Source organism: Colobus angolensis, unplaced genomic scaffold, assembly GCF_000951035.1.
Source record: "Colobus angolensis palliatus isolate OR3802 unplaced genomic scaffold, Cang.pa_1.0 Scaffold334, whole genome shotgun sequence".
Lineage (NCBI taxonomy): Eukaryota > Metazoa > Chordata > Mammalia > Primates > Cercopithecidae > Colobus > Colobus angolensis.
Window position 1 is genome coordinate 2,655,398 of NW_012116644.1, and position 9,062 is coordinate 2,664,459.

Genomic DNA, 9,062 nt, shown 5'->3' on the forward strand with positions numbered 1-9,062 from the left:
ATTTTCTTTGGATTTACACTCTTACACTATTTTATAAATTATGAAGATAAATACAGAGCAAATTAATGTTCAGATATGCTGCTACGTAAGAATACATAATTATGGGATTTATATATAGTAGCACAAATACTGATAAACAGCAATTCTAATATCACTGGTGCTAAGTAGTATTTTAAACTTTTTATTATGATGCTTTAATTGATTCATTAGTTATTTAGATGCATTTTTAATCCCAAAATATATGGGTACAATTATAACCACTTTCATTTCAACTTCTTATACCAATTGATTATTTCCTAAAATTATGTGGACAATAGTATTGTTGACATTGGCAGATATTGCTTGATGACCTCTTAAGAAATGAATTTTTGAAATGTAACTTGCATATGAGAATAGTCATAATTTAAATTGTGAAATTCAGCACTGATTATTGTATCCTTACAGTTGTACAACCAACAGCACTATCTTATTCCAGAACATATTCCACCTCAATGAGAAGCCCTATATCCATCAGTAGTAATTTCCCATTCCTTCCTACCCACTGTCACTGGCAACTAGTAATCTGTTTTCTCTTTCTATGAATTGCACATTGGGGCATTTCGTATAAATTCATCTGATATATGACCTTTTGTGTCTGACTTCTTTAACTTTCATGATAACTATATCTCCAATTTTTTGTATAACTTCCAGGCTTTTTTCCAATGTGGTGATGACATTTTATGTTCCCTCCAGCAGTATATGAGGGTATCAATTTTGCCACATCCTCACCAAAACTTGTGAATATGCCTGTTTTATTACATTCATGAGAGTATGTATGATATGGCATCTCATTTTGATTTTGATTTTCATTTCTCCAATGACTAATGACATTAGGATGGTTAGTAGGTACCAAAAAATAGTAACAATGAATAGAATATTAATCAACTTTTAAAATGCTTATTGGTCATTTCTATGTTTTCTAAAGGTAAATATCCAAATTATTTCTCTATTTCTTCATTGGGTCACTGTGTTTTTATTGTTGAGTTGCAGTGTCTTTTCTATATTCTAGATGCTAGACTTTATATTGTTCATGGTCTGTGGGTTGTCTTTTTACTTTGTTGACACTGTTGAATCATATGTATATTTAATTTAAATGAAGTCTCAGTTATTTTCTTTTGTTGCTTGTGTTTTTGGTGCCATGTCTAAGAAATCATTGTCTTATCTAAGGATGTTGGAGACTTTGTTCATTTGTCTTCATTCTTTTTCTTTCTGTTCCAGAGACTGGATAATCTCAATTGATCTATTTTCAAATTTGCTGATTCATTTTGGTGACAGTTCAAATATGTTTTGGAGCCTTGTGATGGTGAATTTTATGTATCAAGTTGATCGGGCCATGAAATGCCTAGATATTCATTTAAACATTATTTTGGGGTGTGACTGTGAGGATGCTTCAAGAAGATACTAGCATTGGTTGACTGAATAAAGAATACAGCCCTTCCCAAAGTGTGTGAGTATCACAAAATCTCTGAGAGCCTGAATAGGATAAAAAGGCAGAGGGAGCTTGCTTCCCCTTTCTGCAACTAGGAAAGCTGGGGCATCAATCTTTTTCTGTCCTTGCAGCTTCCAGTTTGCAGAACTTCAGACATAGATTGAAATCTATACCATTGGCTCTCTAGCTCTGAGGGCTTTGAACTACAATGCTGGCTTCTCTAGGACTTCAGCTTACAAATGGGGATTGTAGGACTCCTCGGCTTTCATAATCACATGAGCCAGTATCTTCTCTCTCTCTTTCTCTCTCTCTCTCTCTTTCTGTGTGTGTGTGTGTGTATGTCTCCCTACACGTACACTCGCACCCACACACACACTCGCACCCACACATAGACACACACACACACACATCTATTTACTATTGGCCTGTTTCTCTAAAGAATCCTAAAACAAGTCCTTCTAGTAGATGTTTTTTTGTCAGATTGATAATCTTTATTGGATGAGACACTATTTTCATTTTTATTTGGACATGATTTCCTTTGGTTATTTGAATATATTTAATTTATCTGTCTTTAAGAGTTTGTCAATAACTACAGTATCTGGATTTATTTAGGAACAATTTGCATTGGCTACTTTTATCTCAAGTGTCTTGGCCACGATTTCTTGGTACAAGGTTTTATGCATGTTCAATAATTCTATCTCTTAATTTTGTTTTACATTTACTCTATTTTTACTATATATTTTATTTGCATTAATTATGTATATGGAGGGATATTTGTTGATATCTCTCATCAATAAATTACCAAGGTGGTAAATTTTCCTATTTTTCTCATGTATCTTCTTAAGTTTTGTTTTATATATTTTTGGGCATAAAATTCTTTTCAGTTATTTAAAATCTGTACCATGTAGAAACTTATTCTCTCCCTTATGATTTATGTCTCAAAGACTATTTTGGCTTGTATGAGCCTATCTACTCTCTATTTTTGTTTGTTAATATTTTTCAGTATGTGCTTTGCTGGTCATTTACTTGAAACTTTTGCTTTTGTTTTAGATGTATTATTCATAAACAAATTCTCAATTCATTTTTTAAATTTAACCTGACAATTATTGTATTTAAAAATAAGTTTAATGCTTTTCTTTATCATTTACTTACACCATATTTTTACTTTTCAAGAATGCTATTTTGTGTTTCTACTTACTCTATATTTATGTACTACTATTTCATTTCTTTTACTTTTAAAATTAGTTTATTTATTTAGTATACTATATTCTTTTATCTAGTAGTATAGAATGTTTATACTTCTCTTCTTCAGAGATTATTCTTTTTACCTAGATCAATTAAATTGATGGCTAAATATAATATTTTTCTTCTCATGATGAATATTCTAAAAAGCTTAGGAGAAAAATAATTCAAAATATTACCCCTTCCATATGCAATGCTATTTGTATACTTCCCCATTAAACAACGTTATCATAGTTGTTATCCTTCTTTTTGGACATTATCTCCTACGTATTTCATCAATAAACTTCTCTTTGTTTTTGCTTGTTTTTCTTGCATTTCACTTGCCTTATTATTCTCCTTCCCTTTTTTAAATTTCAGATAATTCACCTTCTTATTTAAATACCTCTTTTGAAGTCAAGAATTTTGTGATTATGTTTTTTAAAATTATTCTACTGCTTGAATAAAATATGCTATATATGCAATCAATTCAAGAAGCATTTTTAACTAATATTTAAATTACAGTTATTGAAAAGGCATTCTATATTTACAACCTACCAGCCATTTTTATGAAGCTGGTAACATATAACTGATGTTCTGTGCCTGCATGATCACTAACCTGATTTTTTTTTTTTGTAAGACAAGGAATGAGAATATAGAGAAACAATTCAATCTCCAACTTAAGTCTGAGTTATTATTACTCTCATTTTACTGTTAAGAAAATGGATGCATGCAAAATTTAATGAACTTCTTCATAGTCACAGATTTAGTAATTGGTAGACATGGAATTTATCCCTGGCACATCAGCTGTAGAGTCTGCTTTGTTACAATCTCTTTTGTTGAGACATCAACAATGCTCTTGTTGAGACATCAGCATCAGTTTCATATTTTCATCTTTTGGGTAGGGATATTTTTAATATATTCTCTTCTGATCTGGTATTCTTCCCTTTTAGTACAACCTGTTTAGGTTTTACTGTCTCCTACATGGTATGTATTGTACTTCCTATATCAATAAGTTTATGACTTTCTTCCGTTTTTAAAAATTTAGTTATTTCTTCATATATTACCTCTCCTTCCTTTCCATTTTATTCTTTAGATATTTTGATTAAATAAATCATAAGAATTTCTCAACATATTTCCATATATTTTGACTTCACTTTTATAAAATCTAACTGCTTCTATTTTTGAGGCATTCTTGGTAGTTATTTTTACCCAATTCCCAATACACTAATTATCTGTTCAAACTCTGTCTAGTTTATTGTTCAACCCATCCACTGCATTCTGTTGGTTTTTATATTTTAATAAATATATTTTATTTCAAAACTGTGTTTTTTCAAAATACCTAATCATATATATAGTTTCTTGTGGCATGCTCATTCCATGATTATTTTATTCTTCAAGCATGTCATACATAAGTATTTTATATTCTCTATCTGATAACTATTTTGGACCCAGGTTCTGTATGTGCTCATTAAAACATTCATTTAATATCTATTATTGCCATGGCATCAAATAGTTTCTTTTCTTTTTATAAGAACAAAAATATTAAGTAAGAACAAAAATATTTGGAGCTATCTTAACTTAAAATGTTTTATAACTATAAATTTTCCATGAGAATGCTTTTGTGGTTTTTATTAATTTTCTCGATTTAAAATGAGTCCTATAGCCACCCTCATTGTAAAAGCATGTATGCATGTGCAGTTCACAGAGTGAAATGCCTCATCAATAAACTTCACAGTTCAGGAGTTTAAAAGTTGAAATAGGTTACACAGATTACAGAGATAATCTGCTTTTTTAAGTTGAATGTGTTATATGTATTATCTTAAGTTGGTAAGAACTATGTTTTTTTTAGAAACTTGGACAGGATATTGGGTAGCTAAGAAAATGTGTAAACGATTCCTCTGGCTTTGAGGTTCTCTCTCCAACTTTAACTGCTTCACATAGACCCCTGTAATCAGACTGTGTAAGTCAGAGCAACTGATTTATACAAAACATAACACTAAATAATGTTTCAACCACATCTTATTACAGATTATTACACTTGTTTATGAATCTTCTTAAAATTTAATAAATTATTTGCTTATTGTGATACATATGAGCAGTTTGATTATCGGTATTTTGCAAGGGTTCCCAATGAGTATGTAAAAATTTACAGAGCTCTCATATAAGCAGAGGGATTGACCTTTGCATCTTTTACAATACTATTTCCTGAATGCAGGAATAATCTATTCCAATATAAATAATATAATTTTTAGCTTTTGCTATTTCATGGCAAAACATCACGTTTTAACTTAGAGTAATAAGCACACACATATATATTTATCAAGTACTTCCAATAAGCAGTGATAACTTCTTCCTCTTCATATGTTAATAGGAGATATTGAATGCCACTTTTTACTTAAGATGAGTACATTCCTTGACTAATTATTTTAGCCCTACTGTCTGTATTGCATGAGAAATCAATAGGAATTTCATTTTTATAGTCCTTATAGGATAATATTATCTATTAGTGTCCTTTTTTCACTACAAGCTTATTTTCTTGATTTTGCAACTTAACCTCCAAATGCTTTCATATTATTATTAACTGATATTTATTAAAAAAGAAAAAATAGTATGTATTGTTACTGACGTGCATTAATGTGTCTTTACTTCTTTTCAAGGTCTCTTTTTTTAATATAAATGTTGGTTTCTGCTTTATAAGGCAAATATTTTCTGAAGACATGTTATCACTGGCTGTGAAAAACAACCATCATTAAGGTTGGCATTCTGCACCCTCATTGTTAAGTTATTTTGTTCTATATATGAAAACAATCCAAATAAAAGTTCAAAGACTGTCAAAAATAAAGTAACAGAATGACTAATATCACATTTGTGTAGAGTCACAAAAACAATGGAATAATAAGGATATATTGCCTGTTTTTAATATTTATTATATAGATAATTTTAACCAAATACTCAGTAATTTGAAGTTTACTCATTTAGACACTTATGATTAATTATATAACATAATTAAATTTAACAAATGAACTTTTGTATATAGAAATAAAATTGTGATATATAGTCTACAAAAATAAAAGTTGTTCATTAATAAAGCGATATAAACCTTATTAAATTCAACTGTTCTAGGAAATGTGAGGCATCCTTCTTTAAACACTTTGCTTTTAATACTTTATAGAACTGTATTTTAGTCCTTTACATCAAGCGCACCACGATAAAGAAACGTTAAGGGTAACTAACACTTGCCCCCAAATCATGAAGTTCATAGAGAAAAAGTCTTTCATTTAGAAAATTATATATTAACACAGTCCTCGAAATGAAAGAAGTTGGGTCAGATGCAACAATTCTTTAAGGGTCCCTAACCATTGTATATTTAAAAAGTGAAATCTAGGTTTATTTCTGTGCCAATATAGGGTTCATATCTCTGTCACCTGCTCTGTTCCCCCTCATCTTCTCATTTGAAAACCAGCAAAAAATCCTGTTAAAACAAATATTAAACTAACTCAGAGATTTCAACATAAATCTATATTTCAGCCATCAGAGTATTACATAAATAATTCAAATAAAGAACATAAACTTGCAGTTTATTGCTGTTAATAAATAATAAATAAATCTACTGTTATACAGGCTCACATGCTGAGCACAGCATTATTATTGTGGGGAAATGGCAATATATATAATATTTAAAATGCAGCTTCTTTTTTGCTGACTAAGTTTTTGGTATATAGAAAGGAAGTATTTCAAGTGCATTAGAAGCATAAGTGAATACAAATAAATAGAAAATAGAATATAGAAATGAATGTGTAGAATTAAAAAAGAAAAGTTTCTACTCTAAGTCTCAGTGTCCTTCTCTATAAAGTATAGAGATTTAACTATACATTCCCCAAAGATTCTCCTACTTATTAATTATTATGATTTAGGTTACTTTTGTGTAGGAAAGAGGTGGAAGGAGTCTACCTGTCTTGCCATACACAAAGAATGGCTCTGTTTAAACTAGATGGATGCTTTCGCTATCATTGCAACTTTTCAATGTAACAAATGGAAGCTTGCCCAGGCTTGTATCTGTGTTAGCAATATATTTATTATTAAAAAAATAATTCCCTCTTGACTGTAAATTTTATATAGTTATGGTTGAACCTGAAATATGAACTTCAGGAGATATGATATATAGAATAAATGTCCCTCTGTTTATTGTCAGATGTAAGAAAATGATACCGTGCTCAGAAAGCTCTGTTTAAATGACACATTCTAGAAACATTTATTTTGCATCTTCTGGTTGTGATCCACACCATTCTTTGGGCTTAGGAGAAATACAAAATTAAAATGTAAAAGAACTCAGAAAGGCAATGCAATGGACTGAATGTTTAGGACCTATTCCCAAATTTTTATGTTGAAATCTTAACCCCTAAAATTAATGGAATTAGGAGTGGGGAGCTTTTGGGACATGATTGAATTGGATTTGTGCCTTTATAAAACAGAACCCAAATAATTCCCTTTCCCCTTTCTACCATGTGATATTACAATTAGAAGAAAATCAGAAATTGTGTCCTCATCAGATATCAATTCTGCTGGCACCTTGATATTCAACTTCCCTGCCTACAGAATTAAGAGAAATAAATTTCTGTTGTTCTAATCTACCCAATTTATGGTATTTTGTTGTAGAAGTCAAGGTTAAGACAAACTATATCCTTGTCACTTCATAATTTAATATTTAACTAATTTATTCCTTTCTCTTTTCCCTCCTATCTATAGCATTTATCTTTCTAAAACACAGGGAGAAAATACTCTTTTTCTTCTCAAACAACAGCAAAAATTCAAAGGCCAAATTCTTTGCACAAATGTAAGTTTCTTTCTAATCTTGTTCCTATTTGTTCAACCTATAATAATCTATTTCCCACTCCCAATCCATTTTCCATTTCCAGCTTCCTGAAATCAACCTTCTTTTGAGTGTAGCTCAAATGAATCAATCTAAAAAAGAACCTAGTTTCTGCAGTTGCAAATAATTGGTCTTTCTTCTGCAGTAGTGTACATATTTTCCAACTGATATTCATTTCAATTTCCCTTTGCTTACACCGGTTAAATATTCCTGGAAACACAATAAGTAGTCAATAATGGATGTTCCATTCAATGACTTAATCATCAGAAAAGTAGTCAGGAAAGTTTAGAGGAGATGAAAGTACATGAAGTAAAAGTTTCTAAACGTTAAGTGTATCTTTTAAAGCATCTGCTAAATTATGATTGTATTCTAACTCAAATTCACCCCTGTAATCCCAGCACTTTGAGAGGCCAAGGCGGGCAGATCATGAAGTCGGAGATTGAGACTATCCTGACTAACACATTGAGACCCCGTCTCTACTAAAAATACAAAAAATTAGCCAGGCTTGGTGGCACACAGCTGTAATCCCAACTACTCGGGATGCTGAAGCAGAAAAATCGCTTGAACCCAGGAGGCGGAGCTTGCAGTGAGCGGAGATCCTGCCACTGCACTCCAGCTTGGGTGACAGAGCAAGACTCCATCTCAAAAAAAAACAACAACCAAAACAGTTACAAGCATGTGTTTTAAGATGGCAATAATTATATTCAAAATTTTGTATTACCATAAAAGCAATAATTCAGTCCAATTGAAGCAGACACAGTTTAAACAGGTTGTTTTATTATAGCTCTTATAAAATGTGTGAATCTTAAAGATCAGGAAAGTAAAGATATTATGCAATAATTAAAAGCTTTCAAAGGTAAAGTCCATACTAATAACGAGAATAAATTTTTGCAAGTTTGTCACTGTCATATTGCTTATACGCTAATCTACATCTTAAAAAATATTTACTTGAGCCTACAGGATAGGATTAGAATGGTAGAGTATCAATTGAGGAGGCTGGCTTGTCTGGATTTTTCTGACACAATGAAAATACAGCAAAAATATTTCTTTACTAGAGGAGAATCAAGGTTGATGAAGTTACTCAACTGCAATGCCCTATTATTAAGGGAGAGATAATTAGTAGCATGACATCAGGACTCTTAATCAAATATGTATTTGGCCTAAATTCCTATATGAATGTCTGAAATCTTTAGGGGAAAAAAGCTTGTAAGTAAATATTAAAATATCTGTTCTCTAAACTCCAAAAATTATGAAAGCCTACTTGCAGGATTGAACAACAAAATGAAGTGATGCATCCTCTTTCTGTAGACTCTTGTGCTATTGGCACCATGAATGATCAAATATTTAGTAGTGGGCCCCCCAGAAGAGCATCAGGCACTAGGAAAAATGTTGATCCATGAGAAAATTTAGTTCAGATAAGAAAATAGTGAGTTAGAATGTGTACTTGGTCTGATTTTAGAGTCAGAGAAGGATTTAATTCTCAGAAGAATGCCGATCTTCTGA